This window comes from Anser cygnoides, chromosome 11 (genome assembly GCF_040182565.1).
Source record: "Anser cygnoides isolate HZ-2024a breed goose chromosome 11, Taihu_goose_T2T_genome, whole genome shotgun sequence".
Taxonomy (NCBI): Eukaryota; Metazoa; Chordata; class Aves; order Anseriformes; family Anatidae; genus Anser; species Anser cygnoides.
The window spans coordinates 15209646-15220223 of record NC_089883.1 but is presented as its reverse complement, the minus strand read 5'-3'; the positions used below and the strand labels follow the sequence as shown (position 1 = coordinate 15220223).

Below are 10578 nucleotides of genomic sequence, written 5' to 3'. Positions count from 1 at the left end.
TTTCAGAAAAGCTATGGATTTATTTGCTGATTTATTGATACATTGTTTTAGTCCTCCAAAAAGGACTGTAATAGTCAGCAATTAACTACTACATTAACCAAGCATTATGATGTCACTAATTGTTCTTTGGAAGAAAAGCTGCTAGGATTTATCTGCTTGTTTTCTTCATTTAAGACTTAAGGCTAAAGTTGCCAAGTTAGACACAATGCCCTGTGGCCCACGACTTGCACAAAAAGCAATACCAAGAGCATCCTGTCCAATTGCATCACACCACGCTCTGAAAGTCATGCAGAAACCCGCAACAAGGTGATTTTGATTCCCTGTATGTGGAGAGATTGATCTATGCGCAGCAAAGGATTTACTGGCAGGTTTTATTAAACAAATAGTTCTCAGTAACCTACATACATACTGTCCTCTCCTAAAGAGCACAGATCAGAAACAGCCTTAAACGGAAGAGAGGAAAGATTAGTTCTCTAATGCACCTGAAACACAGGTTCTTGGGGCTTCCTGGCTGTTTGCAGCGTGTCCCGCAGGTACAGTACGTATAAAGCTTAAATGCACTAGGTGACGTTGCTGTGTTGGAGCAGCAGCCTGCTAGTACAAACAAGGCTCATGAGAATGAATGAGACATCAAGCCAAGGCCATTGCAAAAAGGATAACTTACCTTGTCAAAACATGCTACCACTTGATTCAGAGCATTTAATGTTTTGAAAAACAGGTGTGTTGGCAGACATCCCTTTCCTCCCATGCCACAAGCTATGAAGACTGGGGTGTCAGTGAGCAAGGAGAGTTTCTAGGCTCAGCTATGACAACACCAAATGCAGTTGCCTGCAGGCCACACTCGACAGACTGAGAGCCTGTGAACACAACACAGCTCCAAGGAGCCAGGCTGTGGAAGCACCTTGGGCATTCCCAGGGCATTCCTCCCCCAGCCCCTGCCCAGCCACACACTGCAGGGGGAGGCATCAGGGAGCAACTCCCCAATTTTGCGGGGGAGAATTCTGATAGGGAGCTGTCAGGTAGATGGATCCTGTGACATAGGCACAGGGGTACATCAAGGATGCAAGAACAGCCTGCAAATAGCGCAGGCAAACATGCATTTCAGAGCCTGGTAGTGCAAAAGCTATTTTTGCAGAATACTAATTACATCTGTATTTTGTGCTCTTTAATTATACAGCATCAAACATATTTCTCAGGGACAAATGTTGAGTTGAAGATGTGCTATATAAGACTTGTGAGAAGTGCTTTTTAAGCAGGAAGAGATTTTAAAGGCAGAGTTGTCTCCCTCCTCTCCAGATCCTATGTGGTGAATGCCTAGTTGCTTGTATCATCTTTCCCCTAGACTTCATTTGATGTAAGATTTGACTTGGAAATATTCCTGCTTTGGAGCAGGTTAAGACAGCCAGACAGTCCAGGCAGCTTCGCTTAGACCCTGCAAGTAGAATATTAAATAGAAAGCTTATGAATAACAGAAGAGTATCCTAGGATTACATTTAAGTGCAATAGATTTCAGTGGTATCACTAATCAGCAACATCTAATTAGAGAAGTACTGCTTTTGAACTGCTTACTGCTTCAAAAACTGTTTGAAACAGGCCATCTACTCCTAGCTCTTGCATTTGATTATAGCATGAGTTGTCACTGTTGTTTTTGAATCTACATCCCGTCTCCAGACCTGACTGGCCTTTCCCACAGGGAGAACATTGAAGATGGTGAAGAGAAAAATAATTGAAAGAGATTATATCTGGAGTTCTTCCCAAACTGATGGATGCCCACTGCAATAAGGAATGTTACTGTTTTCTTACACCTATGGCATTTGACCTGTCAAATCTAGATTATGCTCTTTCTTGCTCACTCAATCTATTTCACAGCAGCCAGTCCATCAACAGAATACCAACAGCAGGTGACAGAGCCTTGCCACAGAGTACCTGATGACAAGTCCTCTTTGTGCTGAAAGAGTCAGCTCATCCAAGATCTGTGCCACCGCAAACCTTTTCATTTTCCTTTTCTATATGCTTCATTCATCATGCAACAGCAAAGGTGATGAGAAGAGTAAATAACCCAATTTATATTTTATAAGAGTGAATAACTTGGTTTATTTTATCAAGCTGTGACCTGTCAGGAAATGAGAAAATTCCCTATGCAAGAGACCTTCAAACCCAAGATGACCAAGTAAACTACAAGCTCCTAAGATGTATTTTGCTCTCCAATATGCCTGTGTGAGTCCACAGCCTGTAGCACAAGTGTATAAAAACTTACTGGCTTAAATCTTTTATCTAATGTGTAGCCAGAACCACATATTAGATAAATAGTAGCTCAAAGCTTGGGTCCTGTACAAGTCTGATATACCTGATATTTTACCATCAGGTAGGCAGCTAGAGCATTGGTCAGAACTCTATCCTCCTTTGTTGACAGGTATCATCCTGTACAACCCCTTTTTCCCCTGCCTGTCTGCATGAGCCATGAGCCAGGTAGAGGCTGGCCAAATGTTAATTGCTGAAAACATGGTGTAAAACAGGAAAACAACATGGTTAAAAGGATTCTGCTCTTCAGTGTTAATGTTGTTCTACAAAGCATTTTTTTCCCCTTAACATCATTTTCCTTAACATCTGCATTATTCCTTGCATCTTTTAACAAGGCTTCTGCCATCTGAATGAATTCAGCACTTTAAGAAAGTTGGAAGGTTGGCAATTACTACCTAAACCAATGCATTTTTTCCACTTCCAGCAGTTGTTTTTTTTATTATTATTATTATTTTATTTATTTACCACTCGAGTTCTCACCAGCAGTTCCTTGTTTTGGAGACCACACATAGCAAAACACTGAAAACTAGACCCTCCATCTCAGACTGTCCTCTGCACTTCTGTGCACAGAGGAAGGACATTGCTTTCTAAAAATTTTATTTTGGAAGGACCCAGTTGCATTTCAGCAGCTGTACTGTAGTTTTCTGTACACCAATTTGTTGTGTTTCTGCAGAAGTATTTTCTGCAATGAGAAGAGTGTTCCACATTTTTACTTTCCACTTAAAAACCAGGGCCTGCTAAGTCCTTGACCCTGTAAAACCTTCATCCAGATCATCCATGATTACCTCACATATGCCAGAGCTCCTTATGCCCACAGACTACTTGGAGAACAGGAGTCTTGGAAAACAGAAGTAATTTTGAATATCAGTGGTAGAAAAAACAAAACCATTAATGAAACTGATACCAGTAAGTAGAATCTGATTTCAGGAACCATTAAGGAGCCCTATAGACTTCAGGTGACTGGGAGAAGGCTCAGGATCTAATGGAGGTGCTGTTTGTAGTCCTAGGAAAGAAAGAAAGAAAGAAAAAAAAGTGACATTTTTATTATCAGGAGGCAATTATCAGAAATTTCATTTAACAGAAAACTAGAAGAAAGTCACAGGATACTGTCATAATACCCAGGAAAAGCTCTGGTGATTTTGCTGCTCCTCTCCTCTCCCAAATCCTTGTGGGAAATAACTGCCATTAATGATTTATCACCAGAAAAGTAGCAAAATCAGTTAAAAATGTTTAGAGAACAACACTGGCTCACAGCAGTGCACAGGAAGAGTATGAGAAAAGCAAGGATATTCTCTGAACAAATTGCTTCCAAGTCAGGGAATCCATAGGCATAAGAGAGAACAAACAGCTTAACTACCACTCCCAAACACAAAGCGTTTAACGTATGGCCAGATATTACTGTATAAAGAAAAACAACTTGAAGTTATTGCTGTCATGCATTCCCACTGGGAAAAGTAGAAACAGGCTCATGTGACCATAAGGGATTCTCTGGCACTTGGTAAGAATGGTTGCATGGTGAGGAGCTTCGCTTAAGAGGGGAGGACGCAATAAAAACCCTTGGTTGTTTAGCTGCCTCATCCCCTCGAGCAAGTCTCAAGTCTGAACCCAGCCTGAGCCTCCTCCCCTGCCCCCCGGGGCTGGCAGCCTCCCTGCTGGAGCAGGCAATGGAGACCACATGGCACTGGGAACCCTCCCTCTCCACCCAAAACACTTAAGAGAAAACAGGCTGCAATTTGCTTGCCATGCATGTTTCACACTACCCAAAAGCATGGCAGAACCAAATGCTTCAGCTGTTGGGATGTGCTTTTTGCTGTCCATACATGGAAATTAAAAAGCAATTTCCTCTGTTTTGTAACACCTGCAAGTATCTTTTGCCATTTGTTCTGTCTTAGTAAAAATAAGAAATGCAATGAAAGATGAGAAAAAATGTTTTTCCAACATCAGTTTTATAGGAGCTGCATGGAGAAGAAAGATGGGATATCAGGGAATACCTTTTCCAACCCATACTTATGGGAAGCACAGCTCTTCCTTTGTGATCTATGGCACCGCCTCAGAGCTGAGTGTGAAATCAGACAGGTGATCAGCAGGTTTTTAATCACTAATTCAGGTGGGAGGAGAGTATAAAAAAACTTCCTGGTCAGCAGCTTTGCACTCTCTCATCTATTTGGATGCAGATGCTTAGTCATGGGTACATGTGAGTACAGGGAGGGCAGGGGCAGGGGCAGCCCCTCCCTGGAGGCTGTGGGGCTGGAAACACCTGGGAGCTGTTTCATTCCCATCTGTGGCCTCCAGGACAGAGACCACTTTGAGTCAGTGCTGGAGCCGTGTCTGCCTCATCAGCATTCCTCAAGAAATATGGCCAGGATCAGAAAGCCATGAGCTTGTTCCTGGTGCTTTTAAGTAAGGAAACTGAAGGCCAGCAAATTCACAGGCACCAGCAAGCATAGCTCTGGCTTCTGATAGTTCTAGCTTTGAGCTGCATAGCAGCAGCAATCTCCCTCTGCACTGTTTGCTCTTCACTGTGATCAGTTGGGAAGAACAATTAAAATATTACACTCACCAATTTACTGCTTATTGCTTTAGGAAAGTTGTTCAAGTGGAAGCATTTGACAGCAGACAAAGTGGCAGCCAGGCCAGAGAAGCTTCAGCCCCCAAATACCTGACTGGTTTTGCCCATTCAGAGATCAGCCTTTTCAGGCAGTCTGAAGTCATTAACAGCTACCCCACCTCACCTGTCAGCAATTCAGCCCTTAGATTTGTCAAATCCTCTTTGCAACAACCCACTTAAGCTCTAAGAACATAATTCAAATCTCTTCTGCTTTCTGTTATACCAAAGCCTCTTAGGAGTCATGTAGGGACCTCACCTGACTCTAGCCTTAGGTCAGTTTTGTGAAGAAAATTTGCAAAATGAAATAGAGGTTTGTATGTCTTGTTAGCTTTGCCCTGGACATTCACTTTCCCCCAGACACTCCCAGGTTTTGTTTTTTGCACAATTGCAATGTTATCAGGGAACTGTTACACCAGTTATGATATAACCCCTTCAATGATTGTTTCAGGGGTACATGACACTTCTAGGACTGTGCGGGCACAACTTTTGCCACTCTGAAAAGTGTGGGGAACAATACACTGAACACTTGGATTTTATGTTTTTGAAAAGTGGCTTTAGCGTGCTGCTCAGTGAAAGCATCAAAAGACACTTCATAAATCAGTTTAAATTAGCAGCACTTCATGTCCTCCAGGCAAAGAAACCCTTTATGGTTTATCTATATGGTAAGACATCATTAAAGGAAAACAATCTTCAGTTAATTCTGTGAGTGAATGACTGACAATAAGATGAAGGATTGATGTGATCACAGGAAATGCAAACAAATTATACCTTTAGGGGGTCAGTGAAAAGCTCAGCAGAAACTGACAGTTTGTGATGAAAATAAATCACCATCAGAACCTGGAGCCCGAGCAGCTAGGAGTCAGTGCTCCCCTCAGGTGTGTTGGATTTACCTTCGTGTAAGGCTGCTGGCTTCAGGCTTTTATTGCTTAAGTGGGAAGAGAATCACACTCCAAATACACACCATGCTAGCTTTGACCAAACTTCACAATAACTCCAGAGTTTCCAACAATAATGTTCCTATCCATCCTGGTCACCTTTTGCACTAGGGCACTTGAGCTCCTCTCAAAAAATGCAGCACTTTGAGAGGAGGCTTCCTGCCAGTTCTTGTACAAGGCAATTGCTGGCATACCCTCGCTCATTTTATTCTATGTTTCTTTTGAATCATCTCATTGAAAATCTCTAACATCAAGAGCAGCAGTAATTATCCTTCTTCAGAGCTCCCAAAGTAGAGTTAATGTCTTCATTTGTACTGTATTTTTTCAGTGTCAGTCCTTTTATGAAGCATAATTCCCATGCCACCCTTTTATCTCTCCGACTAGACTTGTGCTAGTCAGTTGATAAACCCATTTATCATAGTTCTTCTCACACCCAGTTCAATGAGACTCACAAAAATATTGGCCAAAGGAAGCTAGTCTAGTATACTTGGAACATTTCTTCTCAAAAAACATCTTTAAAAGCTTAGTAGATAGCATAGCCCGATTCCATCTGTTTCATCTTTTATCACTTCTCCAGCTGTGTATTACACCATGCTCCAGAATTCTATTTTCTTCCTCTCCTAGAAGTCAAATGCCTGTCAGTTGCCTGACACCTTCAAATCCAGCCTATCTTAACATATTAAATCCATTTTCTAAACCCATTCTTACAGGTCCTGCAACTATCTGAAGCAGAACAAGCAGCTAAGATAAGGCTTTGGCTGTGTATGACTGATCTAGAGATCCCTCTCCTGTTACCAAATACTCTACTGCTGACATTGGAGTTTCTCTGAATCCCAGACTATTTATACAGGGCAAACTTGCCAAGTAGACCATTTTTGGACTAGCTGGAAAAGGCCTCCTAGATCTCTGAACATGATCCCTTGCTATTGCAGACACCACATTATCCAATTCCCCATCATAAACTTACACCACCTCATGAAAATAAAAAAAAAAAAAAAAAAAAAAATCAGGTTTCAGCACTATTTCTCCCAGAGGAAGCTGTTCCAGATCCCAAACACCACTGCAATCTTCTCAGGCTCAGTTTATTCACAGCCACCCAGGCTCATCTATCCTGATGCTGACATTTTCCTGAACCTCACTCAGTTCTCCCCCTTCTTCCCTCCCACCAGCCTTCATCCTCTGATGCTCTACGAAGGGCAACTATTTCAGCCTTTCTGCAGATAATCACACTCCTTAGATCTTTTCTTGTAGAAGAGACTAGCCCTGTCCTTCCCTGCAATAGGAGCTCTCACTGGGGTTTTATATCAAAGAAACAGTATTCTTTGTATCTAAGGGAAACAGATATCCTAATAGATGTATTTTTCACACCTGCTTTACATTGAGTGCCCGTGGAGATTTCATGATTGACTTCATACCCAAGCCACTCCCCTGAATGGCTCACATTTCATTGCAGAGGGTTTTGTTCTTGTTCCTAATTGCAAGACCATGCATTTTGCAGCTCTCAACTTTTTTTTGATCCCTTCAGTCCTAGTGGACAACAGTTCTTTTCCCCTTGTCTTAAAGAAACACTAGTTTTTCCACCCTCATCCCAATCCTCCCACATGGGATGTTTCAAGCAAAGGTTTTCTTTGTTTGAGAGAAGAGGGAGAATATTTTGGTCATCAGAAATCCAAATAAACTGCTTTCTGGACAGAGGCCAGAGGAAAGCTGAGTAGGAACAGTCCATTCACAGAGCTCAAGTGAATTGCCATCAGGATTGTGCAAATGAAGAAGTATGGTCATATCATTGGTCCTTCTAAGTGCAGGTGTGAGCATGTACACATGGAGGATTTACTATGTGCAATGCAAGCCCCTAGAGAACGTGTACAGTTGCTTCGCATCAGTCTCTGGGCCATGAGCTGCGTGTCACTGATATAGCATGTCCAACAGCCAGGTTTACTTACAATGAACCCTCCAATGGACATGCCATTATTTCTCCAGTCAGCTTGGCACCTATAACCAGCTCCTCTAAATAGTGAGTAGTCAAAAGGAGAACATTTCAAACAAGAAAAAGAAAATATCTCACTGCTCCTAGCTGCACAGATTACTCTCATCTATAAAGATAGTAATTGCTTGAGCCAAAACTTTCTTTGTCATTCTTTTTACTCCCCTCCTTTGCCTGAATCATGATCAAATTCCTTACTGTTTGGTAACTGGATAGCAGATTGCTGGACTACAATTAGACATACATACACGGTACCACCTGCTACATGCTTTTTATTTTTGTTGGCTCTGGAACAGCTGTTGGTCTCAAATTTTGCAAATTCAGAGTGAATCTCTTTTTTTGCAAATGCTTCCATTCTTCTGCAGGGAACCATGGCACGAACTCAGAAGAACATTAAGACAAGTGATAATGTATTACACTAGTTTTACTAGTCAAAAACTAGACATTTATTAAGTTAACTTAAGGCATACCCAAGTGACACAGAGCCACCACCACATCTGTCTGTATTTTTTTTTAACAACCTTCCTCTACTTTTAGTAATACAAAATAAGCCAAACAGCTCAAAGTTTCATAAAGCAATACATAGGATATAAGATAAAGCAGCCAATGCATCAAAAACCTACCAAAAGATGAGGTGGAAAAAACCTTATTGCTTTATCTCGAATTCCTCATTTAAAAGTGAGAGAGACAGATATATAATGCATCATTTTTATGTTTTTCAACTCAAAACTCATGTCAGTCCCTCAATCTATCAATACTAGGGGATAATTTTATCAGAACTATTAATACATATGATTTTAATTTTAGAATCTTTTGTGAAGTCAGCTGTAAAATGCAGATATCAGAACTTCGTTCTTCTTTAAGTTGAGAAATATTTGAAGTTATCTGGAGGAAGTAAATCAAATCACACCATTAAAAAGCACAGAGCTGACCATACTCACTGAAATACTGGCCCTTCCCCCTTGGGAAGAGGGGGGAACACACAGGCTTACCTGAAGTATATGAGCTGGGCTACAGGCAGCAGAATCCAGTCTGCAGTGTTAAGGTCACCACCCAAACGTGAGCTATTCACTGTTGACATGGTTCCAACTAACAAGTATAAATACACCTTACTTCACTGGAGTAGGTAGCTTTTGTTTTGGCAATTGTTTTCCCCTCAAAGACAGTGCATTTAAAAACCAAGTCCAGACTGGTGATCAGCATAGCTCCCCTACTTAGAAATAGCTGTGCTTCAGTGTCCAGTAGAATACTTACTATTTCCTCATTGAATTGAGGGGCAGAAGCAGTGTTTAAGCACAGAAGAGACATCTGCAAAACCTGTCTGAAAGCCAGAAAGATTTAGAGTTGTGAGACTGGTAGGCATTGTTGCCCTGTGGCCAAGTTCTGACGCAGAATAAATTTCCACACTAAACTATGAAGCTGTAACTGACTCCCTCCGCAGTCAGTAATGCCCAGAAAATCTAATGCCATGCTCTCCCTCCCTTTTCTCTCCCTTGTCTAATAGCTTTGTTTTTCAAACCACAACCAGTTCATGCTCCTTCCCCCAGCACTCCGTGTTGCTGCACACCTCTGGCCACAGATACGTTCCCAGAACGCTTCCAGCCAGCAGAGCACCTCATGACAGCCTACTTTTAAAGTCAGTGCTCGATGTCTACATACATTCTTAGGTAGCCACATGCCTTTGCCAATTTGCCACTTGAACAGCAGTTCAGACCTCACTACAATCATTGGAGACTGCATTGAGGTTGACTGAGACGCATTGCAACAAGATGGCATCCTAGAATCAAGTTTCCTAACTCTAGTCCTTCACATATTCAGAGAAATCTTCACTTTCTTCAAACACTTGCAAAGTCACCTCAACATTTTTCATTTGGACTTTATCTCCTTGTTCTTAAGGAGCATTCTTTCCTCTATTTGGCTGAAGCCTGGCATCTGACTTACAGCTTACCAGCACTTGATTTTTACTTCCTTGAGTAACTGAAAAGCAAGTCACAGTGGAGGCCTGATGTGTAACCTAAGTGCTTGGGATGGGGAATGAAGCAGTACACCACACAGTGTCTCTGCTGCCTGAGAAGTGTTAGTTTAGGAATCATTCTTCCTGACACCCAGCAACACCACAACTTGAAGGCACTAAGATCATACAGAAACATGGTCTTCTGTATCCTACATTCCCTGATTCCATCTTTCTCTTATTAGCTCACAAGTTTGCAGTCTCAGTTTTGGGGGGGCTTTCAGCTAAGGGAAAGCACTCCACAGAGCCTGCTCTGTTACTGCAGGAGACAAACTCTTACCTCCCTAGGTAATTAAATATTTAACCACTTCAGTTTTATGAATATAAACTGATACAAAATAAAATTCAAGTAGAACTGTTCATGTAAATTGATCTAAGGATAAAATTGAATTAAATCCTTAAGGACCGCACAACACCTCTGGGCAAGCTCTGCTTCTAATTAGCATAATGGCAGTTTGGCACTTAGATTCCATTGACATAATGCTGAAGTCATCCCTAAGGCAGAACGGTTACATTTAATAGTACTGTCCAGTATCACTTGTAATTATGCAACTGCCTGATTATATACAATGGCCCTGGCATGCTCAGCAGTGGGTAACAGAATAGGTGAGAATTATACTCAGAAAAAAGTTCCTTACCCATTTAAACATTTTTTTCTCCAAACAAGAAAAAGGGATACTATTATGTAAGCCTAGCTGACTTTACCTGTTTAACATCACCATGCTCATAACTCAACTAT

At 41.5% G+C, this 10578-nt stretch overlaps 1 long non-coding RNA gene across 1 annotated transcript; it reads right to left on the bottom strand.

Annotated features, from left to right (window-relative positions):
- Positions 1–10250, bottom strand: LOC106033808 (uncharacterized). Its single transcript, XR_010834070.1, has 5 exons — positions 10120–10250; positions 9083–9149; positions 4293–8917; positions 3206–3304; positions 1–1432 (listed from the first exon to the last, which is right to left on the bottom strand). It is a non-coding gene; the product is annotated as an uncharacterized lncRNA (long non-coding RNA).
- Between the last annotated feature and the right edge of the window lie 328 nt (positions 10251–10578).